This window comes from Saccopteryx leptura, chromosome 11 (assembly GCF_036850995.1).
Source record: "Saccopteryx leptura isolate mSacLep1 chromosome 11, mSacLep1_pri_phased_curated, whole genome shotgun sequence".
In the NCBI taxonomy this organism is placed as follows: Eukaryota; Metazoa; Chordata; class Mammalia; order Chiroptera; family Emballonuridae; genus Saccopteryx; species Saccopteryx leptura.
The window spans coordinates 45834107-45857962 of record NC_089513.1 but is presented as its reverse complement, the minus strand read 5'-3'; the positions used below and the strand labels follow the sequence as shown (position 1 = coordinate 45857962).

The 23856-nt window shown below is 44.6% G+C and overlaps 1 pseudogene; it reads left to right on the top strand.

Annotated features, from left to right (window-relative positions):
• Window positions 1–20473: 20473 nt before the first annotated feature.
• Window positions 20474–23260, top strand: LOC136382898 (heterogeneous nuclear ribonucleoprotein A1-like; annotated as a pseudogene).
• The last annotated feature ends 596 nt before the right edge of the window (window positions 23261–23856 follow it).

Genomic DNA, 23856 nt, shown 5'->3' with positions numbered 1-23856 from the left:
GGGTTACTCAGTCTGCTGAAGGCCCGCGGTCATGGCACATATGAGAAAGCAATCAATGAACAACTAAGGTGTCACAACAAAAAACTGATGATGGATGCTTCTCATCTCTCTCCGTTCCTGTCTGTCTGTCCCTATCTATCCCTCTATCTGACTCTCTTTCTCTGTCTCTGTAAAAAAATTAAAAATAAAAAAAATAAATGAATAAAAATAAAACTTTAAAAAAAAATTTGGGGTCTAAAAACCGAGTGCATCTTATACAATGGTTGTAGTTTTATTTTACTTGCATTTCTCGCTTTTTCGCCTTGTTTTTGTGCTCATTGTTGAAGACAGTGATTCATCATCAGACACAGATGAGGACAAGCTAATGGATGAGAGCTTTGACAGTGATGAGGAGTTGTATGAATTTTATAATGAATAAAACTTGAGGTCAATAACTTTATATAACACTTTTTTTTTTTCAAATTTCAGGCCCCAAAAGTACGGTGCATCTTATACATGGGGAAATACAGTAACTACTGGTGTTGAACATCTTTTAATGTGCTCATTTGCTATCCATATATCATCTTTGGTGAAATGTATCTTCAAATATTTTACCCACTTTAAAATTAGGTTGTTTGTTTTCTTATTATTGAGTTGTGAGAATTCTTTATATGATATATTATGAATACCAATTCTTTCTCAGTTATATCTTTTGCAATATTATCTCCTAGCCTATGACTTATCTTTTAATTTTCTTAACCACATCTTTGTTAGATAAGATGTTTTAAATTTTGATATATTCAAATTTATGAACTTAAAAAATGGTTTATGCTTTTTGTGTCCTACTTGAGAATTTTTTTTTTTTTGCCTAACCCAAAGTCACAAAGATTTTCTCTTATGTTTTCTTGTAGAGTTTTGTGGTTTTAGGTTTAATGCTTAGGTTTTATGATACTTTTGGAGTTAATTGTTGTATATAATATAAGTTATGGGTTGATTTTTTTTTCCTTATGGATATGTAATGGTTTCAGCTCTATTTTTTTTTTCTTTCTGAAGTTGGAACGGGGAGGCAGTCAGACAGACTCCCGCATGCGCCCGACCAGGATCTACCCAGCATGCCCACCAGGGGGCGATGCTCTTCCCATCTGGGGCGTTGCTCTGCTGCAACCAGAGCCATTCTAGCACCTGAGGCAGAGGCCACAGAGCCATCCTCAGCGCCCAGGTCAACTTTGCTCCAATGGAGCCTTGGCTGCGGGAGGGGAAGAGAGAGACAGAGAGATAGGAGAGGGGGAGGGGTGAAGAAGCAGATGGGTGCTTCTCCTGTGTGCCCTGGCCAGGAATTGAACCCAGGACTCCTGCATGCCAGGCCGATGCTCTACCACTGAGCCAACCAGCCAGGGTCTTCTATTTGTTAATACATAAATGTGCCTTCTGACTTCTGATAATAGATCAATAAAGAATGTGAAGGATTTCTATTGTTTCCCAGAGGTGATGAGGCCTGGAGATTGTGGCGGAAACTCCAGCTTCACAGAAGTTGTCCTTGCCCACCACCGTCCCTCTTGCTAACAGTGTTACCTGAAGGGTGCTGGGGGTGGGGGGCAGAACGGCTCCCCCAGAACTGCTTTCAGGGGCTCATTAGAGATGGCACCTGAAAGCAAGCAATGTCTGGGGTTCTGAGGACCAGTGTGGGAGCCAGTGACAGTGCTGGGATGAGTGACAACTCCTTTGGCATCCTGAGTGACGGATGTGTATCTTCATGCTGACTGCAGTGACCTGGGAACGGGCCTTTGGGCTCTTTCTCCCGAAAGAATGCTGAAAAAACTCTTCTGTGTGGCACAGCATAAGAAGGGTGTGGTGGGTCTGGGACCCTCCCTGCGATTGAGGGAAACCGTTTGGAGGGTCCACTGGCACCCTAGGGATGTGCTTTCCAAGCTCCTCAGACTCCCGTACAAATCTGCTTCTTTGTTGTTTAGATGAAGACCCCAAGGCTGAGAGAGGCAGCGGCACTTGCTCAAGGTTGCATCCTGCTGGCCCCAACTTTGTTTCCTGCTGTCTTGAATATCCATCTGCCCCCCACCCCCGCCCCAGGCCTTTCATTTATGCGACTCTCAGCTCCTCAAATCCATCACGTCCAAATCACAATTTCTTCTCTCCCTCTTGCCCTTCACCTCCTCATGTCAAACTGCTTTTCCACTTGGGTCTCCTCTCTTGGGATTTTTCACCACGCACCCTGTTACCAGAACAAGAAACCAGGAGCTCCGAGGCATGCCCCACCCTTCACCTCCCGCACCAGATCAGTCGCTGAGCTCATCCTATCTCCTTCCGAACACCTCTTTTTTTTTTTTAATTTTTAAAAAAAATTTTATTTATTCATTTTTAGAGAGGAGAGAGAAAGGGAGAGAGAGAGACAGAGAGGGAGAGAGAGGAGAGAGAGACAGAGAGAGAGAAGGGGGGAGGAGCTGGAAGCATCAACTCCCATATGTGCCTTGACCAGGCAAGCCCAGGGTTTCGAACCGGCAACCTCAGCATTTCCAGGTCAACGCTTTATCCACTGTGCCACCGCAGGTCAGGCCTGAACACCTCTTAATTGTGTGCCTTCCTTTCTGTTCCCTCCCGGTACTCCCTTGGTTCAGAAAGTCGACATCTATCATCTGAACATTTGAAATGTCCTCCCGGCTGTCCTAGCTTCTCTCCAATCTTCCTTAACTCTGCGATTGCCTGCACAGCCAAAGTGATCTTTCCACAGTGCAGTCTTGATAATGTCACTCCTCAGCCTAAAACTCACTCATAGCTCTGTGTCGCCTCCCTGATAAGATCAGACTCTTTAGCATGGCACCCTGATCCCTCTGTGGGCTCGGGCCACATGCCCCCTTGCCCCTTGTACTTTAGCAATAAAGAGTTCTTATTATATGTCTGTGTTTCTCCTCTATGACAGCAATCTTACTGTAACAATTTGTTTACACACCTGTCTTCCTCACTAGACGGCTAAGAGCTAGAGGGCAGGGTCTGGATTATCGCCTTTGTAGCCTATTGCGCAGGGCCTGGCATGAAGTCATTGCAGTCATTCACTTGACAAACATTTGTTTAATGTCTACCATCACTTGTCGAATTTATAGCATACATTAGAATGTCATGTTGTTCCCTTGCCAGAGTCTCATAATAATTTTAACTGAAGATTAGGAGTGCCACATTAGGACAGGACAGAATACTAGCCACTTTGAAGTCATTTTCCAAAGCGAAGGATGTCTGTAAATTAAAATGCTGGCATCTGAAACTCTCCAGTGAGGATAATCCTGTTTTATGCTCAATTGTCCATTTTGCTCTCTGGAAAAAATGTGGTAGCTTGAGTGTCAAGGCTTTGGGGGCCATCTTTCGGGCTGTTTTGAAAGAAGGATAAAGAGATAGGTGGTGATGGGAGAGCCTGCTTCAAACAGAATTCATTATTTTTTCCACCATCTCCCCACTCCAGCCAGGTCGCTTTCCCTGGGTCCCCACTATCAGTTAATAGCATCAGGGGACTGCTAGACTCCTGGCTTTTTCTTGTCTCAGGCCTTTGCTGAGTTCTCTGAGAATTGACATAGACACTATCATACCTTACTGCTTTTGTATGTGCCAAACCTATGGCCTGTAACGCACTTCCACAATTAGTATATTCTTCACATTTGTTGTGTGTGTGTGCATGTGTGTTTATGTTTGTATGCATGTGTGTGCATCTTTGTCACACATTTTTGTGTGTGCATGTGTTTACGTATGTTTGTGTGTGCATGTGTTTACGTATGTTTGTGTGTGCATGTTTCTCTCTGTGTGTGTGTAAGCACCCATGCAATATTTACCTTCTTTGATCCTATTTAAATGTTTACTCATCCACGGAATTTTCTCCTCTCTTTTAGGAAGAATCAATCCCTCATAATGACACCTCTTTGTTAGGACAGCTCCCATTGTCAGGATTATCTGTATGTTTCTTCACATAAACCATGGGTCCACAAAGGACAAAAACTGTGTTTCTTTTTCTTGATAGGTGCCACCCACCCTGCCACAGTGCTTGGCACAAATAGGACTGAATCAATACATAAATGTTAGTGTTCAAGCCACTCCCTCCCTCATTCTATCCATCCATCCATCCATCCACCCATCCATCCATTTAATTAGTCACTATCAGGCTGGTATTTGTTTTTCCTAATCTACCTCATCCCAATAAAGATACTTTATAAAAAAAATCATTCCCAAGCCCCTCTGGTCTTGCCATCAGGGCCCCTGCCTTCCTTGTGGAACACCTCCTCAGGTTGTTTCTTTCTCCCTTCTTTCCTTCTTTAGAATACCCTTGTCTTTTCTTTTATTCGGATTTTGCCTATATAAGAATCTGGTGTGCTCTGAGGGAGGTTTTTAGAGATGAAGAATTGACGCTTCTGAAGACGAGCCTCTCAGTGGTGCCCATGCCTCCATGTTGAGAACAAATCTCCTTGACCAACTTGACCATATCGTTTTGTCAGCAATGTCACGTCTCCTTTAAAAATGAATAAACGGCCTTTGAAGAGGAGAAAAGGCTGAGTAGAGCAGAAATCTGGGGTAAAATGGGGCTAGTTTGAGAACCTGAAGAAAAGGAGCTCCTGAGGCCAAAAATAGGGGAAAGCAAGACTGCGAAGTCCCACTCGCTGCCCAGAGGGCACCAGGGGCTGAGGACTCAGCAGGTGGTTCGTGCGGTCCCCGCCCCGGCTTGCTGTCTCCCCTCCACCCCTCCCGATTCCGCTGATTCTGTTCAGCCCGCCCCATCTCTCAGGACAGAGTCAGCGGGTCATCTCCCTGCCTCTCGCCATTATTTTCCTGTCACCCATTCTGTCACCATTCTGCCTTTCGCTTCTTCAAAAGATCTGTATCTCTTTCTTTTCCACCCCATCCTTTTACCTCCCCCTGACCCCTCTCCTCCACAATCCCGGTCCAGTCCTCTGAACGCACACCTGTAACGACACCGCTCCACATTTAAAGAAACATTAGCCCTCTCAAGGCCCTTCGGGTGCACTTCCTCCCTACTCCACATGCTTATATATCTTACTCCACCCGGAGAGAGACCTCTCACTGCGGCTTAGGAAGCTGTCCCCACTCTCGGGCAGCCGCCCTCCCTCCCCTCCCCCCAGCCTGGGCTAACTTTTCTCCTCCCCACACATCTGCACCTTATCATCCATTAATGAGCCGTCCAGCACATCCTCTGTCTCCTGTTTGCTTGCACAGCAAACGTGCCTGTCACTGCTGCGGAACATGCCACCCTGTTACCGGGTAAAATTCACAGAGCCATGTGACCAGCAATGCAAATTGCAAAGACCAAAACTTCTCAGTTGCGGGGATGGTAAGGTTGTTTCAAATGATCCTACAGATGTTAGTTTTGTCCCCTTAATTTGTCTTTTGAGGCTGGAGGGTCGGTCACCAGTCACCCACAGAGTGTTACTTATGGGAGGGGGGTGATCGGGTGACGCTCACTAAACACACATTTATTGATTTATTCATTTTGTCTTTGATAAACATTTATTTACTGCCTACAGGGAGCTCCCAAGTAGACTTTTACTTCTCTGCCCAGATGACGCTGAAATTCGGTGGAAGGCCCCCAGCCCTGAAAGAGGACTGGGACAAGCTCAAGCGGTCCGAGAACAGGTTGTACTGCCTCCGCTCACCTTGAGCAGCCGCCAAGCCCAGCGCGCTGGGAATATGCACAGACCACACACTTGCTGCCCGCTGTTTGTTCAGCAGTACACTTCCTGATGCACACAGGTCTGTCAGTGAGAGCTCGGCCTGAAAAAGTCAACAGGTTTCTGGCTGCTCCTCCAGGCCTGGGCTGCTGCTGATGCTCTGAATGCTGATCCCGAACTTCCTGGCCCTGGTTTAGCAATTTCGCAGCCCAGGGAGTCCTGGTTTGCTGTCCCTCTCACAGGCCTGTGGTCTGGTCAGGGCTTGGTGTGAACCAATGAACCAACCGAACCAACCGTAGGGGCTTCCTTGAGGAAGGGAGCTGGTAAGCCTGTTTCCAGGAGGGGCCTCCTCCAGCCGCTGCTTTGGGGCTGGTTCTCACCTCTCCACCTGGCTATAGCTCCCTGGGGTTGAAGCCGCAAGCCGTGCCTGAGCGGATGGGTAGACAAGTGGATGGGTGGACAAGTGACTCTGAGCCACACGTGGTGGCTACTGAGGCAAAATAATGAACCAGGGCAGTGGTCGGCAAACTCATTAGTCAACAGAGCCAAATATCAACAGTACAACGATTGAAATTTCTTTTGAGAGCCAAATTTTTTAAATTTAAACTATATAGGTAGGTACATTCCCTATCGAGGTAGCGCCCGCGTGTGTTATTTTGTGGAAGAGCCACACTCAAGGGGCCAAAGAGCCGCATGTGGCTCACAAGCCGCAGTTTGCCGACCACTGAACTAGGGGATCTTTATTGGCAATAGATATGGCGATGTATTTTTGGTTCAGTTTTAAAGCCTAGTCAATGATTATATATTTTTACTATTTACCTGGTAAAAATTCCTTTCAAAGTGGGGGGAAGTGGAAGGGAGAAAGAGAAAAGGCTGATGTTTCCTCTACATTTTTGGAGTCTGCTCAGTGTTTCTGTGGCTATGTGGATACATTCGAAATTTCTGGCTTCTGGGCTGGGCTCTGAGCTGGGAGATCAGTTGAGAGGTCTAAAATTTGCCGGCCTGTAAGAGGGTTTGCTGGAGCAGAAAGTTCGAAGCCAGAGGGAGTTGCAGCCCAACAAGGTAATTCTCCCAGCTTCCAGATGACAAAGGTTGCATTTACACCTGGCCAGGAGGTTTAATCATCTACCATTTCCAAACACAGCAGGCTAACAACCGGCTGGGCTGAAAATCATAAATTAAAAAAAAAAAAAAATCACCAGCCAGAGACAGAACAAGGGGAAGGAGAGAAGAAGTGGGTCAGGGTCTTTGCTCCAGAGGGCCCTGGGTGAGGGTCCTGGAAGAGGCCCGGCTGGGAGCACTGGGTTGGGGGCCCGGGATGAGGCACTCTGGGTAGGGACGCTTGGTAAAGGCCCTGGGTTAGGGCCTTGAGCGGGGACTTGGGTGCGGGCCATGGGTGGAGGACACTGATCAGACCTTAGATTGGGGGCCCTGGGGGAAGGCCCTGGGGGCAGGCCCTGGGTGAGAGGCGGAGCAGGGTTTCCCAGGCAAGTGCGAGCAGCCCGGTTGCCGTGAGCGCATGAGAAAATGGCCACCTGTGGACACAGGGCATCTTTCTCATCGTGGCTGTGAGGAAAGAAGTCTCTGCCATAAAGGTCTTCCCCTGGGGACTTGCAGAGGGCCTGTGCCCTGTGACTGTTTCTTGTTTGACACTACCTTATTGTTAGAGGAAGCCGCACTGTCTTTCTGTCGTCAAGCCAGGCAGTGTGGCACAGTGTTGTATGCTCCCTGCTGTGTGCCAGACGTCCTGGGTTCAAATCTTAGCTCACTTGTGGCTTTGGAAAAATAACTTCGGCTCTCTCAGCCTTAGTTTGTCCGCCTACAAAATGTGGGTGGTAACAGCGCCTGCTTCATAGCTATTTCAGGGTTAATTAAATGTGATAATCCGTTGCCGTTGTTACTTCCTGGGAAAGTACAGTTCAGGAAAACTAATGATCAACTTTAGCTGCAGGTAGATGGTGTCTCAGCTCAATGCATGTAAACCAAATGGCAATGAATTTGCAGGTAGGAGGACATGGAGGCGCTGGTGTCCACGGGACAGTGGTTAGGTGTTAATTTTTCACACATTGCTTTGAATACAACGAGAAAAGCCATAGATCCTCATTGATGAATAGGATCTTCATAATTAAGTTTTTATTGCAGGGGAAAGATCAATCATTTAGGTAATTAGTAATAAATATTATTGAATGTCTGCCACATACACGACACTCTATGCAGTGCAGGGGATGTGGCAGAATTAGATCCAGGCCCTCCTCCCTCAATAAATTTACCATCTTGATAGGGGACAAGACATACATGGGAATAGATAACTAACAACTCAAGATAACATATGTCAAATGCCAAGTGAGTTGTATTGTAGAACAAATGTATTTGTGTCTTATCTTCTACTCACTCCACAAAGACAGAAACCACATCTGTCTTGTTCACCACGAAATTCTCTCTGCCCATATCTGCACTAGAGATAAGACTTACTGAATACTTCAAGTAATACTCCCCAATTTCAAGATGAGGAATGAAAAACTTGCTCAAAGTCACATGATTCCATTCATTGACCAAATGCCACCTCAGACACATATTGAGAACTCATCCCCCCAGCTGCCTGGCACAGGGGCAGGGAATTGTGTTTATGGGGCCCACCCGTGTTCCAGACACTGCTAGCACTCCACGTGGACTGCCTGACGTCCTCTTCACGAAGCTCCATTGAGGAGGGTATTGGCATTTCATGTTATTGAAGAAAGGGCTCAGGGAGGTCAAGGACACAGCCAGGTTACCAGCTGGCAAGAGGCCCTGGCTGAATCTATCCCTGTGTCCAGGGATTGACCTGGACCGGGGCAAATGTGTAGAGTCCAGTGGACTAGGGTGGTGAAGAAATCCTTTTCCAAGGAATGTGTCCACTGGATTCTGAAGGAGCAGCCAGACTCAGATAAGCAGGGATGTAAGAGAGAGCTGGAAATGGGGTAGGAAGGCTGCATAGAAGCTCTGCGGTGGGTTTGCATCAGTAGGCTAGCTGGAGCCAATGCTATGTGCAAGCAAACATGGCTGGGGCAGTGAGATAGATCGGGACAGTTTATAAAAGGCCTGCGTGCCAGGTAAAGAAGGGGAGAACCTGAAGGAACAGACTCCACATACATAAGCTGGCCACATCTTGAGAACTTAATGTTTCTGTATCTCTAGCTGTGACCAAACACTTGATAAGCCTGGCATGGCCTTTAATTTCTTCAGGCTATAGTTATATCGAATTACATAACATCTTTAATCAAGGCCACTGGAAAATTACACAAAACGTTTGCTTCATATGCCATGGGAGAATTTAAAAGCCTTGCTGAAAAATGCCAGTGTCCTCCCATCCTTCCTCCCTCCCTCCCTCCCTTCTTCCTTTCTTCTTCGCTCCGTTTTTTTTGTTTTTTTGGACTTTTGAGTTAATGGACACCCTGAAGTCATACTGCCTTTATCATTGAGGAGACCAAACAGGCAGTGAGGCCCAAGGTGTGGACTTGCTGTAAGGTAACAGGAGACCCTGATGCTTCTAGCAACTGTTCAGTTCATTGCAGGTGCCCCGGGGTCCGGGATCCAGAGGTCTCTCCACCAATGCCACTAGTTTGGGCTTCCAACAGCGTGTGTGACCTTTGACACAGCTCCTTACCATTTTATTTTTTCATTTTCTTTTTCCACCTGTAGAAAAGAGTATCTTTTATTTTCCCTTTGCTCACAGGAGCATGGTAACCAATAAGGTGGTGTTTGCTGAAGGCCAGTGGGAAGCTAGACATCACACAAGCACCTCGAATTATGACTCTGGTTAGCACCCAGATGGTGCTGGTGCTTCTTTATTTGCTCTGATTATAAAGCAGTCTCGCTCAGCACCCAGACTCCTCCTTTTGTCTGCCCTTGTGAAGCCAGGATTGGAGGTGGGCTGGGGGACAGTGTGGTGTGACAGAAGAAATAAAGACACCAAGACTGAAATAAAGACACCAAGACTGAAATAAAGACACCAAGACTATTTCTTGCTTTTAGCAGACGTTTCTTATTTTGTTTGCTGTGTATCCTAGATATTTTTGTTTACAAGAATTTATGTAACTTTGGTATCTCCCGACCTACCCTTTATTAAAAAGTAGATAAACTTTGTCAACATTAAAAATCAGAAGATGAAGGCACTGGTATTTCATTATTTTGGGGAAATGCATTTTTTTAAGGAGAAAAGACAAAACTAGTGTTTTTTTTTAACTACCAAAGAAAAAATTGTTAAAACATTCTTTGTCGCTATTGCAAGATTTTCTCTCATTTATTCCAAGCCTCAGAAACGTTAGATCCGCCATTTACATGGTATGAATTGTGGACCCATGGAAATTAGGATGGAGGCCCAGATTCCTCTGAAAATATGTTTAGGATTTTTCTCAAACTCCACAAAAATGGGTATTTGAAAACTTTTGATTAAACAAGCCAACCTTCTTGTTTTCCTGTCCTCTGTCAAGATTCAAACTAAGTGGGCCACCCACTGATATGAATCTGTAAATAGACTAAATCCTCCCTTTGAACACACTGGTCCCTAACTTGCTATCTTATGAAAATGTTTGGAAGATGACAACATCAGATGGCTCAGCAGAGATGAGCATGTCTGCCCTCTGCTAAGGAGACTTGGAAGGCTATAGGTCTCCGGGAGAGGAAGGGAGCGCCAGGGAATTATAGACTGCAATATATGCTTGCCAAGAATCTGGGCTCTCTGATCCCTTTTATCACTGTGTGTGTGTTCATGTACTGTGCATGTGGTGTGCGTTTTGTCTGTGCTGTGGTGTGTATGGTGTTTGTGGTGTGTTATGTGTATCTGGTGTGGCATGGTGCATGTGTGGTATGTGCATGGTGTTTGTGGTGTGTGTAGAAGTGTGTGTGTGTGTCAGGGGTGGGGTTTGTGGTCTGTGTGGAGGTGTGTGTGTCAGGGGTGTGGTGGATGGTGTGTTTGTGGTGTATGGAGGTGTGGTGTATTGTGTGGTGAGTGTGTGGTATCTGGGGTGTGGTATGTGTGTGTCTGGCTTGGTATATGTGATGGTGGTCTTTTTTTTTTTTTTTAAGATTTTATTTATTTATTTTAGAGAAGGGGGAGAGAGGGAGGGGAGGAGCAGGAAGCTTCAACTCCTATATGTGCCTTGACCAGGCAAGCCCAGGGTTTCGAACCGGCAACCTCAGCGTTCCAGGTTGATGCTTTATCCACTGCGCCACCACAGGTCAGGCTCTTTTTGGTGTTTGTGTGATATGTGTTGTGGTGTATATAGTGTGGGAGTGTGTCTGTTTGTGAGGGGGGCGTGTTGGTAGTAGAGGATTCTACAAAGGTGTATATTTCTTCTTAGGCTTGTGCCTTGTGGCAGGAGGCAGAAATGTAGAGAACACTTTTAAAAAAATATTTTTAAAATTAAAATATAATTGACCTATTATATTAGTTTCTAGTGTAGAGTGTAATAATTTGATACTTATATTGTGAAATAATCACCAATAAGTCTACTAGTGTCCATCACCACATGCAGTTACAAATTTTTTCTTGTGACAAGAACTTTTAAGATCTACTCTCTTAGCAACTTTCAAATATACAATGTAGTACTATAAATTAATTGTCACCATGTTGTATATTCCATCCCCATGACTTAATTTTTAAAGTATATTGTCACATTACTAAAGCCCAAATTTTCTTTCCTTTGCTTTCTAGTATTTCTAATTTTCATTCATTTCATTTCACTTTTTTCTATAAATGAATCTTTTCTGCTCTCATCTTCTTTGATTTTTCACCATTTTCTAATTTATATTTTTTCCCCTTTCTCCTAATTCTACTACTAAACTTCTTCCTCTGATACACTTTTCTCTTGCTACTGTCTTCTGGAACTGTAAGTCAGAGAATCTGAACTTGACTGAGAGCACAGCCAGGAGCATCAGCCGTACTCCAGATCGTGTTTCTTTTTCTTTTCTTTTCTTTTTTTTTTTTTTTTGGTATTTTTCTGAAGCTGGAGGCAGGGAGAGACAGTCAGACAGACTCCCGCATGCGCCCAACCGGGATCCACCCGGCACGCCCACCAGGGGTGGACGCTCTGCCCACCAGGGGGCGATGCTCTGCCCCTCCGGGGGGGGGGGGTCACCCCGTTGTGACCAGAGCCACTCTAGTGCCTGGGGCAGAGGCCAAGGAGCCATCCCCAGCGCCCGGGCCATCTTTGCTCCAATGGAGCCTCACTGCGGGAGGGGAAGAGAGAGACAGAGAGGAAGGAGAGGGGGAGGGGTGGAGAAGCAGATGGGCGCTTCTCCTGTGTGCCCTGGCCAGGAATCAAACCTGGGACTTCTGCACGCCAGGCCGATGCTCTACCACTGAGCCAACCGGCCAGGGCAAGATCATGTTTCTTTAAAACAAAGCCTGCCAGCATGACAGCCTGGGGAGCTCACTGTCATACATGTGCTCAAATCTCTGCTTTTGTCCTGAATTCCGAAGTCATATTGTGATTTTAATGGCTGCTAATCAAATAGAGGTGTTTGTCACTCTATTTGTTGGTAAGTTAGCAAGAAGCAAAAGTGTGACAGGGGGTTGTGTTGGAGAAATAAACGAGCAGTTGTCTTTATTCCACAATTCAGGCTGACTTTAATGCTCTTTACACTGTGTTCACAATAAGGATCCGTAAAGTTTCTAAATTTGAAATGAAGCTTTAAAAGTAATTTGTGACCCTGACCGGTTGGCTCAGTGGATAGAGTGTTGGCCCATCATGTGGACATCCTGGGTTCGATCCCTGGTTAGAGCACACATGAGAAGTGACTATCTGCTTCTTTTCTCCTCCTTCTCCCCTCTTCTCTCTCTCTTCCCCTCCCGAAGCCAGTGGCTCTATTGGTTCAAGCATGGCCCTGAGCACTGAAGATAGGTTGGTTGATTCAAACATCGGCCCAAGACGGGGTTGCCAGGTAGATCCCAGTCTGGCAGCATGTGGGAGTCTGTCTCTGTATCTCCCCTCCTTTTACTAAAAAAAAAGAAAAGAAAAAAAAAGAATAAATAATTTGTAAAAGTCATTGCAGTTCCAGAAAACTGGCAAAACAAGCATGTTGGGAGTAGGGGAGTCTGGAGAAAAAAGTAGACCTGAGTTAAGAACTGTCTGAACATTTTTTCCATATTAAACTTTGAGCGCCTCTGCACCCTACACCAATCACTATTTCCTATTTGCCTCTACGCTTGTGCCTATGTCCCAGCAAACCTTTAGCACAGTAGTTAAGACTCTGGGGTGACAGTTGGGTTAAATTCCAGTGAAATAACCTTTCTTCAACCAAAAATAAGTACAATGAGACCTATTGTTAAAGTAGATGGTCAAGCCTGACCTGTGGTGGCACAGTGGATAAAGCGTCGACCTGGAACACTGAGGTCGCCGGTTTGAAACCCTGGGCTTGCCTGGTCAAGGCACATATGGGAGTTGATGTTTCCTGCTCCTCCCCCTTCTCTCTCTCGCTCTCTCTTCCTCTTTCCCTCTCTCTCTCTCTCCTCTCTGAAAAATTAATAAAGTCCTTAAAAAAAAGCATAGAGACAATATAATTTTTTTTAAAAAGTAGATGGTCAAAGGAAAATGCTTGGTGCTTGCTGTGTTTGACACTAATAGGTACTCAGGTTGTTGTTATTATTATTACCCACTATTGAGGAAGTCCCAAATCCAAGAGAAGTTAACAGAGAGCTATATGTGTACATGTTTCTCCCTACTCTAGGGAGAGTCAGAGAACCTCAGATCACGCAGCCCACAATGATTGTCCCTCTACCCAAGCAGGAGTCCCTCCTAACTTTGCCCACTTCCTAGTGAACAAAGAACTTTTTGAAGCAAGGTGAGAAAAGTCTTTTACTGTTGTGATAGACATTTTCCTCTTATATATTAGTTAACTACTACTGTGCAACAAATCAACCCAAAATGGCTTAAAGCAATAAATATTTTTATTCATTCGTGACTCTACAGACCAGCAATTTGGGTGAGGCTTATTTGGATTGTTCAGAGGGGCTTGCCTTTGTCCACTGGTGGGTCAGCTGGGACAAGGGGGTCTCAGACCGCTTTACTCACACGTGTGACGGTTGGTGCTGAGTATTTTCTGGGAGTCTGTCACCACATGCTCTCACATTCTCAGGGACGTTAGCCTAGCCTCTTCACAAGGTAGCAACATTCCAAGAAGGCGAGGGCGGAAGCTGCAAGTTCTCTTGAAAACCTAGACTCAAACAACTGCACTTCTGCCACAATCTACTGAACTCTTCAGATTCAAAATTGGGCAAAATAGCTCCATTTTGTGATGGAGAAAAAGAGCCAATTCCTACTGCAAAAGAATGTGCATACCGCGATGGGAGAAACGATCGTGTCCATGTTTGCAAATAACACTGGGGAACAAAATTTTTGTTGCATCCACAAAAACACTTCTTCTTACCTAATTCAAGTGTGCTGATCTCAAATCTGACATTAGTTTTTCTCTGTAAGCTACAGTTTTTTTGCAATTCAAGATTATAGGTTTCATCTTATTTTAAAATTTTCAACATTTAGTTTAACATAATGAAGTAGAATGTCTTCTTGGGCATCATCTTTGTGAAAATATAATAATTTATATAATGTAGTAAATACACTAAAAGATATGATTGCATCAGAATTTGTCTAAAATTTTGAAATAGAACATATTAAAACACTTAATTATAAAATTTGTGCAAAACCTATTTAAATTCTATTCAGGCAAAAATTTGCATTTGTAGCTCTTGCATTTGTGTACTTGTTGAGGACAATCTTGTTTGATGCTCCAGCAGTAGTCTGCTCATCACTAACAGCTCCAAGATTTTCGGGAAACTTATCAAGGTGACTGTTCAGGAAGTGAATCTTAACGCTCATGTTACATCCAATGTCGCGGAAAGCCAACAGCATCCTTTGAACCAGAAGTTCATAGCTTTTTTGTTGCCAAGGAAGTTCTTTGTAATTGCTACAAAAGACTGCAATGCAGTTTTCTCCTCCTTATTCATCTTCCTGGCAAATTCTTCATCACGTATGAGGGTTTGAATTTGAGGTCCATCGAATACACCTGCTTTTATCTTCTCGAAAGACAAGGCAGGAAAAGCAGAAACAATATGTTGAAAGCATTCACTTTCTGTATTCAAAGGGTGAACAAATTGCTTCATTAAGCCAAGGTTGATGTGTTTCATTCACAATATTTTGCATTCCTACTTCCAGAGCTTCATATTTTGGCCATTCCTTCTATATCCAGTGTTTCTCCCGAGCTCGGCTGTCCCACAAACACAGAAAGCAAGGATACTTCGTGAAACCTCTCTGTTGTCCTAGCAGGAAATTTATCATTTTAAGATCCACACAAATGATCCTGTTATGCTCCTCATACTTCAGAAAGTTGAGGACAATTTTTATGTCATTCTTATTAAGTCATTCAATTCGGGTTGGCTAAACTGCTGAGGGGTTAATGACTGCTTGGCATTAGAAGAAGACCCTTCAGATTCTACAACCATTGCCTCATGCATCTTATCAAAATACACTTGATCACCATGTTCACTTTTTTCATCCTTAGAAGAAATAAAACCATTGAAAAATGGAACCGGGAGTGTCTCAGAGTGTGGGATAGGTTGTATTGCTGAAGGAATATTAGGATATGTGATCATATGCCGTTTTTTCTTGCCAATGCCCTTTGTATGGTTCAGACAGAATTAACAGTCACTGCTGTGGTCCTTAGGTTCACGCCAAACCATGGGAATACCAAAAGGCATACCTTTGCGTTTTCCTTTTGTCCAGTCATAAAGCATTTCCTCACAATTATGACACACAATATGAGGAGCCCAATTCTTGTCTTGATCACCAAGGGGAACTTAAAAATAGGCAATATATGCACATGTCACAAATAATAAAATATTGTGCCTTTGACCTTGAAGTGTGTAACAGCCACATATATAACAGAATATGTCAGGACTATTCTTACATTTACACCTACTCAAAGAAGCCATGATTTAATCTTAAAACAAAATAAGAGGGTGTTTTTATCAGATAATAATTTTTTACATTTAAAAACAACTACAATTCGATTCCTGGCCAGGGCACACAGGAGAAGCGCCCATTTGCTTCTCCACCCCTCCGCCGCACTTTCCTCTCTGTCTCTCTCTTCCCCTCCTGCAGCCAAGGCTCCATTGGAGCAAAGATGGCCCGGGCGCTGGGGATGGCTCTGTGGCCTCTGCCCCAGGCGCTAGAGTGGCTCTGGTCGCAATATGGCGACGCCCAGGATGGGCAGAGCATCGCCCCCTGGTGGGCAGAGCGTCGCCCCATGGTGGGCGTGCCGGGTGGATCCCGGTCGGGCGCATGCGGGAGTCTGTCTGACTGTCTCTCCCCGTTTCCAGCTTCAGAAAAATGAAAAAAACAAAAACAAACAAAAAAAACAACACTACAATTATGTAAAAGTGATGTTTGTAAAACATTAATTGCCTTGTGGTTATGTTCAATCCAAGAGTCATTGCCCTTTAACTCCAATTTAAAAACCAATGCATGCTATTAACTGTAACAAAAAGAAATTAAAATTGCATAATAACTAGAGCATGCACCAAAAAAACAGATTTCAGATTTAGAATTAGCGATGCAGAAATATATAGAAACAGTTCTAAAACCTCATGCAACAGAAAATGAAAAAAAAATTTTTTCCCAGTGTAATCTACAAATCTACCTCTGCCATAATTAATCACATCAATTCTCCATAAAAAATACTTGTCCCTCAAAGGCTCGTCCCATAGAGCATCAGGCTTGAAGTCTGGGAAATAGTCATTAAAATTTGGTCCTACCCTGGCTGGTTGGCTCAGTGGAAGAGCGTCGGCCTGGCGTGCAGGAGTCCCGGGTTCGATTTCTGGCCAGGGCACACAGGAGAAGTGTCCATCTGCTTCTCCATCCCTCCCCCTCTCCTTCCTCTCTGTCTCTCTCTTCCCCTCTCGCAGCCAAGGCTCCGTTGGAGCAAAGTCAGCCCGGGCGCTGAGGATGGCTCCATGGCCTCTCCCTCAAGCGCTAGAATGGCTCTGGTTGCAACAGAGCGACACCCCAGATGGGCAGAGCATTGCCCCCTGGTGGGCATGCCGGGTGGATCCTGGTCGGGCGCATGCGGGAGTCTGTCTGACTGCCTCCCCGTTTCAAACTTCAGAAAAAAAAAAAAACTTGGTCCAGGCCCTGGCTGGTTGGCTCAGTGGTAGAGCGTCAGCCTGGCATGTGGAAGTTCCAGGTTTGATTCCCGGCCAGGGCACACAAGAGAAGCACCCATCTGCTTCTCCACCTTTCCCCCTCTCCTTTCTCTCTATCTCTCTCTTCCCCTCCTGCAGCCAAGGCTCCATTGGAGCAAAGCTGGCCCAGGCACTGAGGATGGCTCCATGGCCTCCACCTCAGGTGCTAGAATGGCTCCAGTTGCAACAGATCAACAGCAACGGCCCAGATGGGCAGAGCATCACCCCCTAGTGGGCTTGCCAGGTGGATCCTGGTCAGGCACATGTGGGAGTCTGTCTCTCTGCCTCCTTATTTCTCATTTCAGAAAAAAAAATTGATGCAGATCTGGATAAAGTTCCTTTGGTATAGCATAAAAAGCATCATAGCTTATGTCCAGGGCTGAATGATGCAGAGAACTTGTATTTTCAGTTTACAGGAGTCTGCACCATTGTGCCCCTAAACATTCTATGGTAAGAAAGAGACCAGACAACCACTGTAAACATTCAAATTCAAAAAGAGGAAGAATTGGAGACACACAGATGTCCACTGGTTTACGACATTTCTGAAACTCAACAGCGCTATATTTTTAGGTCCCTCTACTCTAAATGCAGAAAATTTTCCTGATTAGTATCCAGTTTTGTTCCCTGAAAGTAGTTCCCTAGTCCATAGCTGCCCCTGATTTGTGGTTCTGCCCTCTGGTCTCTTGGCTCCATTCCCTGAGACATTATTTCCTTTTCATTAAGAATTGCCTAAAAAATTAAAAAAAAAAAAAAGAATTGCCTAGGTTTACCTGACCAGGAGGTGGCATAGTAGATAGAACATTGATCTGTGACACTCAAGACACAGATTTGTAACCCTGAGGTCTCCAGCTTGAGCACGAGCTCATCAGTGTGAGTGTGGAGTCGCTGGCTTGAACGTAGGATCATAGATATGACACCATGGTTTTTGGGTAGAGCCCAAAGGTTGCTGGCTTGAGTAAGGGGTCACTGACTCAGCTGGAGCCCCCCCCCCCCCATCAAGGCACATATGAGAAAACAATCAATGAACAACTAAAGTGCTGCAACTATAAGTTGATGCTTCTCATCTCTCTCCCTTCCTGTCTGTCATCTGTCCCTTTCTGCTGTCCCTCTCTTTCTCACTGAAAAAAAAGAATTGCCTAAATTGCCTAGGTTTTCAGCTGAATAGCTTTCTCAGCTTGCTTCCTGTCTATAGAAAATTGGATAATCAGAAGCCACTTTTCATTTTGAATGAACTCTGCCGCTTTTGGTCTAAGGCAATACAACTCCTTTAAAAACTATGTGGATTTCTGGTATACCAGATTGTAGTTCACTCCAGTAGTCGGGCCTCTCTTTAGTTTGGGCAGCAAGTTAAGCAGACATAGGAAAATGCCTTTAAAAAATTTAAAGCTACTGTCCTGCCGAGAGGGTCTAGGTTTTCTGAGGTATTTACAGAAGGTTTTTAAGCCATACCTTCAGTTTTTTCCTGAAACCATTTATTACTCTGAGAATCTTTTGTCAACAGGAAAGACTTGAAGATAAAAATGATTTTGTTTTTTAATCAAGTACATACCAGACCTCTAAATTCTATATTCAAAATTCAAAATTCTATATTTCCTCTAAATTCTGCTTGCAAACTGAGTAGTTTCTTCTTCAGCTCCCCCCCTCCTCCAAAATCTCCTTGCTCAAACCCACAGCTCATTAGACCCACAGCATTTTCTTTCTTTCTTTCTTCTTTCTTTTTTATTTTTTATTTTTAAAGAGACAGAGAGTCAGAGAGAGGGATAGTTAGGGACAGACAGACAGGAACGGGGAGAGATGAGAAGCATCAATCATCAGTTTTTTGTTGCGATACCTTAGTTATTCATTGATTGCTTTCTCATATGTGCCTTGACCGTGGGCCTTCAGCAAACCGAGTAACCCCTTGCTCCAGCCAGCGACCTTGGGTCCAAGCTGGTGAGCTTTTTGCTCAAACCAGATGAACCCATGCTCAAGCTGGCAACCTCGGGGTCTCGAACCTGGGTCCTCTGCATCCCAGTTCGACGCTCTATCCATTGCACCACCACCTGGTCAGGCTCATTAGGTGCATTTTCTATCTTCTAAATTATTGCAGGACACATTTTGCCAGTTGTTCTCTCACTGCATCAGGTAGGTTGCCTCTTATTCCAGTCTCCTGTAGCAGTTTCCTCACTGCATTTTTAAAGCAGTTAATTCACTATCAATTTCCTAATCTCTTTTCGAGCTTCTGCCCTCCACCTTTTCCTAAAGCTAATGCCACTTGTTGTATGTTACTTATGGCAACACCCCACTTCTAGTACCAATTTCTATATTAGTCTTTTATTGCTGCATCAGAAACCTCTCCCAAATGTAATGGCTTTAAATTGTTATAAAGTATGGCACCCCAGATTCTGCAAGGCACTATACCTCATTTCATCGAGTTCACATAGAGATACCCAGTCCAGATAAGTTTTGAAGAGTTTTATTAAAGGAGGAAATTTATTAAATATGCTGGCCACATATAGCTTACATGGGGCAGTCCCAAATCGTGTGCATCTATAATAGTCTAGGGGTTGGTTGTATACCCTTAATTATACATGGGCAGGGAAAAAGCCTGACATCACGGCATAAGCTTATAACCTTTGTTTTCTTCTATACAGGTTTGGGGAAAGGATGAAGAGGGGAGGATGGGGCACAATTCATTAGCAAGTTTATAACATCTGTCTATAAGATTCATAAAAAGATGTTTCTTCACATTAAAATATACAAGGTAACACAATGGTAAAAATGTCACTTTACATATTAAAAGACATTTCTATATTTTCTAGTATTCATTTGCTATTCCTTTGTCTGGAGATACCTACATTAACTACACGCTTTCAGGAGGGGAGAGGTAGTTTGCATGGGGACAAATGCCTGTAAATGGCCCATTAATATAAGAAAAGATTTAATTTAATCTTTCTCTGCCTGCACCTGGCTAGCTGTATACCCATTTCCCCACAGGTGTGGTGGCAGGTCAGAGAATCCAAGTCTCCTTCCCTTTTGCATTGACAATACAACACCATCAGCCATCTTGGTTTTATGCTAATCACACAAGTACAAAGATCATTTACAAAATCTCTCTGCACACCTAGCCCAAATTAATAAAATATTCTTCAAGCTTCCTAAAATTTTAATATTAATTTTGTAGCTTTTGGTCCCTTACAACAAAATAACCATCTATCTTCTTACAATTCTGTGAGTCAGCAATTTGGGTTGGGCTTAGCTAGGAAGTTCTTCCGTTGGTTTCACCTAGAGTCACTCATATGAGTACAGTCAGATGGCAGGTAGGCCAGGACTGGCCATTTTATAACCTCATTCACATGTCTGGGACTGGTGCTGGCTAATAGCTGGGCCTCTCTCCACACGGTTCCTGATCCTCAGACAGGCTAGCCTGGACTTCTTCAGAGGGACTGCATCACAAGAGGGCAAGGGAAGAAGCTGAAAGGCATTTCAAGGGTTGGGCCCAGAAGTCACACAGTGTCACTTCTGTTATATTCTATTGGTCAGAGAAAGTCACAAGGCTGGCCCAGACTCAAGAGGTAGGGAAATACACTTTACTTCTCAATGGGAGGAGTGGCAAAGTCACACTATGAAGGGGTATGTGAACAGGGATGGAGGAATTAGCCATTTTTGCAAACAATCTACCTCAAACATAGTCTTGAGCATAATGTTCAAAACTAATCTTTCCCCTCACAAGTCTACATATCACATAAAATATTACTCCTTCTTATATTTATTAAATGACACACCATTACCTGAGCTTGTTCCGCCCACCTCCTTATTTAATTTCCCATTGGTTGCCTAGGTGAAAAGTCCTCAGGCACCAACTTAAAGCCAACACCCCCCCCCCCCTTCCCTTGTGTCTCTCCTCATTCCACACCTTTCTCATGAAAAGCCAATAAAAAGGCGAGGTCTTGCTGTAGTAAATTATCTCAGGTATTCCTGTCCATTTTTCATAAGAGTCTCTACACACAAGTCATTGTTTAATACTTCCCAGTATTACAGTTTACTGTCTGATGTCTTAGTCATTTTTAGCATCCGGGGAATAAAGCAGGGAGTAGGTAAGAATTATTACCCCTGACATGCTGCCTAGTCGGTGGCTTAGTTAGAAATAAAAGCAGCATTCCTGAGTCCCCACTGCCTCTCTTGTTCATGTTAGAATGTGAATAAAATGTTATCAAATGTTATGTTCAAATGTTGCTTTAACATTTCACCAGTATTCTGAGAAATACAAAGTTGCTCAGTCAACCAATTGCGAGTAAGGCTGGTTTACACTATGAAGTCATTTTCTGAAGGTGTAAAAATACATGAGTCATGATGATTAAAATGTTTCTAAGAGAATCCTCTTCCAAAAAGATGAAATGATTTCAAACCTCTAGAAGTCACCGAAAATCAACTGGGATATTTGGAGCATTACAAGGGAATAACAAAAGAAAGTCCTGTTTGACCATACATTGAGCTATTTTATTATTTTACTCCTCCCCCCCCCAAAAAAAAAACCCTCAAACACTTTTAACCCAAATCTTCTCAATGATGCTGACTTTTTCTATGCACCTTAACTGTCCTTGGTCCACATCCCCAGTTGCCTTTTGTGACCTAAATGTCTGTTTATATTCAGAAGAAACGGGCAAAGGAAACACTGAAGGACACCTCTTTCAACATTGACCTTGACAAACATTTTTTTTAATTTTTATTTATTTATTCATTTTAGAGACGAGAGTGGGAGGGGGAGAGGAGCAGGAAGCATCAACTCCCATATGTGCCTTGACCGGGCAAGCCCAGGGTTTTGAACCGGCGACCTCCGCGTTCCAGGTCGAAGCTTGATCCACTGCGCCACCACAGGTCAGGCTTGACAAACATTTTAACCCAGTTCAGCTTCTTTATTAAGAACAAGCGGACAACTTTTCTGCTGGTGGACGCCATCGAGTAAGCATCGTCTCCCCTCCCACGGTTGCCGTGTCTAACTCAGTCTCCCAAAGAGCCCGAACAGGTGCAGAAGCTCTTCATTGGAGGTGTGAGCTTCGAAACAACCAATGAGAATCTGAGGAGCCATCCTGAGCCATGGGGAACGCTCAAAGACTGTGTGGTGATGACAGACCCAAACACCAAGTGCTCTAGAGGCTTTGAGTTTGTCATGTGTGCCACTGTGGAGAGGGTGGATGCAGCCATGAGTGCAAGGCCACATGAAGTGGATGAAAGAGTTATGGAACCAAAGAGGGCTGTCTCAAGGGAAGGTTCTCAAAGACCTAGTGCCCACTTTACTGTGAAAAAGGTGTTTGTTGGTAGTCTTAAAGAAGACACTAGGGCCCTGGCCGGTTGGCTCAGTGGTAGAGTGTCGGCCTGGCGTGCAGAGGTTCCGGGTTCGATTCCTGACCAGGGCACACAGGAGAAGCGCCCATCTGCTTCTCCACCCCTCCCCCTCTCCTTCCTCTCTGTCTCTCTCTTCCCCTCCTGCAGCGAGGTTCCATTGGAGCAAAGATGGCCCGGGCGCTGGGGATGGCTCCTTGGCCTCTGCCCCAGGCACTAGAGTGGCTCTGGTCATAACCAGTGACGCCCTGGAGGGGCAGAGCATCTCCCCCTGGTGGGCAGAGCGTCGCCCCCTGGTGGGCATGCCAGGTGGATCCCGGTCGGGTGCATGCGGGAGTCTGTCTGACTGTCTCTCCCCGTTTCCAGCTTCAGAAAAATACAAAAAATAAAAATAAATAAAAAAGAAGACACTAAGAGATTATTTTGAACAGTATGAGAAAATTGCAGTGATTGAGATCATGACTGACTGAAGCAGTGGCAGGAAGGGAGGTTTTGCTTTTGTAACCTTTGATGACCATGACTCCATAGGCAAGATCGTCATTCAGAAGCACCATACTGTGAATGCCCACAACTGTGAAGTCAGCGAAACAAGGAAAGCCCTATCTAAGCAAGAGATGGCTAATGTTCCAACCAGCTAAAGAGGTCGAACTGCTTCTGGAAACTTTGGAGATGGTAGTGGCAGTGGTTTTTGTGGGAGTGACAACTTTCGGCATGGAGGAAACTGTAGTGACCGAAGTGGCTGTGGTGGTGGCGGCAGTGGTGGAGGTAATGGGGGTGGGGGCAGGAGATGGCTATAATGGCTTCGGAATGATGAAAGCAATGTTGGAGGTGGCAGAAGCTAAAATGTTTTGGGCAATTACAACAATCAACCTTCAAGTTTTGGACCCATGTAAAGAGGAAACTCTGGAGGCCTTAACTCTGGCCCCGGTGGTGGTGGAGGCCAATACTTTTCCAAACCATGAAGCCAGGTGGCTGTGGCATTTCCAGCAGCAGTAGCTAAGGCAGTGGCAAAGGTTTTAATTACTGTCAGGAAACAAAGCTTAGCAGGGGAGGAGGGCCAGAGAAGTGACCAGGAAGCCGCTGGTGACAGCAGATATGTGACTCAGCCAAGCACAGTGGTGACAGGACCTAGCTGCTATAAAGAAGACATGTTTTAGACAATACTCACGTGAATGAGCAAAAAACTCGAGGGCTACACTTGTGACTAATTGGACAGCAGGTTATTTTAGTTCCTATTCTATGGAAAGTGTAAAGCATTCCAACAAAAGGCTTTAGTATAGATATATTTTTTTTAAAGTTCTCTCTTTTTTAAAAAATTTTATTTATTCATTTTTAGAGAGGAGAGAGAGAGGGAGAGAGAGAGAAACAGAGAGAGAGAGGAAGGGGAGGAGCTGGAAGCATCAACTCCCATATGTGCCTTGACCAGGCAAGCCCAGGGTTTTGAACCAGCGACCTCAGCATTTCCAGGTTGACGCTTTATCCACTGTGCCACCACAGGTCAGGCAGTATAGATATTTTTTTGCACCCATGCCATTGATTGCTAAATGTAAAATGTGATCATGACCCTAAATAAATGTGTCTTAAAAAAAAAGCAACTGGACACCTAAAGTGTGTAAGGGGCCATGGAGGAGGCAGCAAGAGTGAGATCAAGTAGGAAACAGTCCT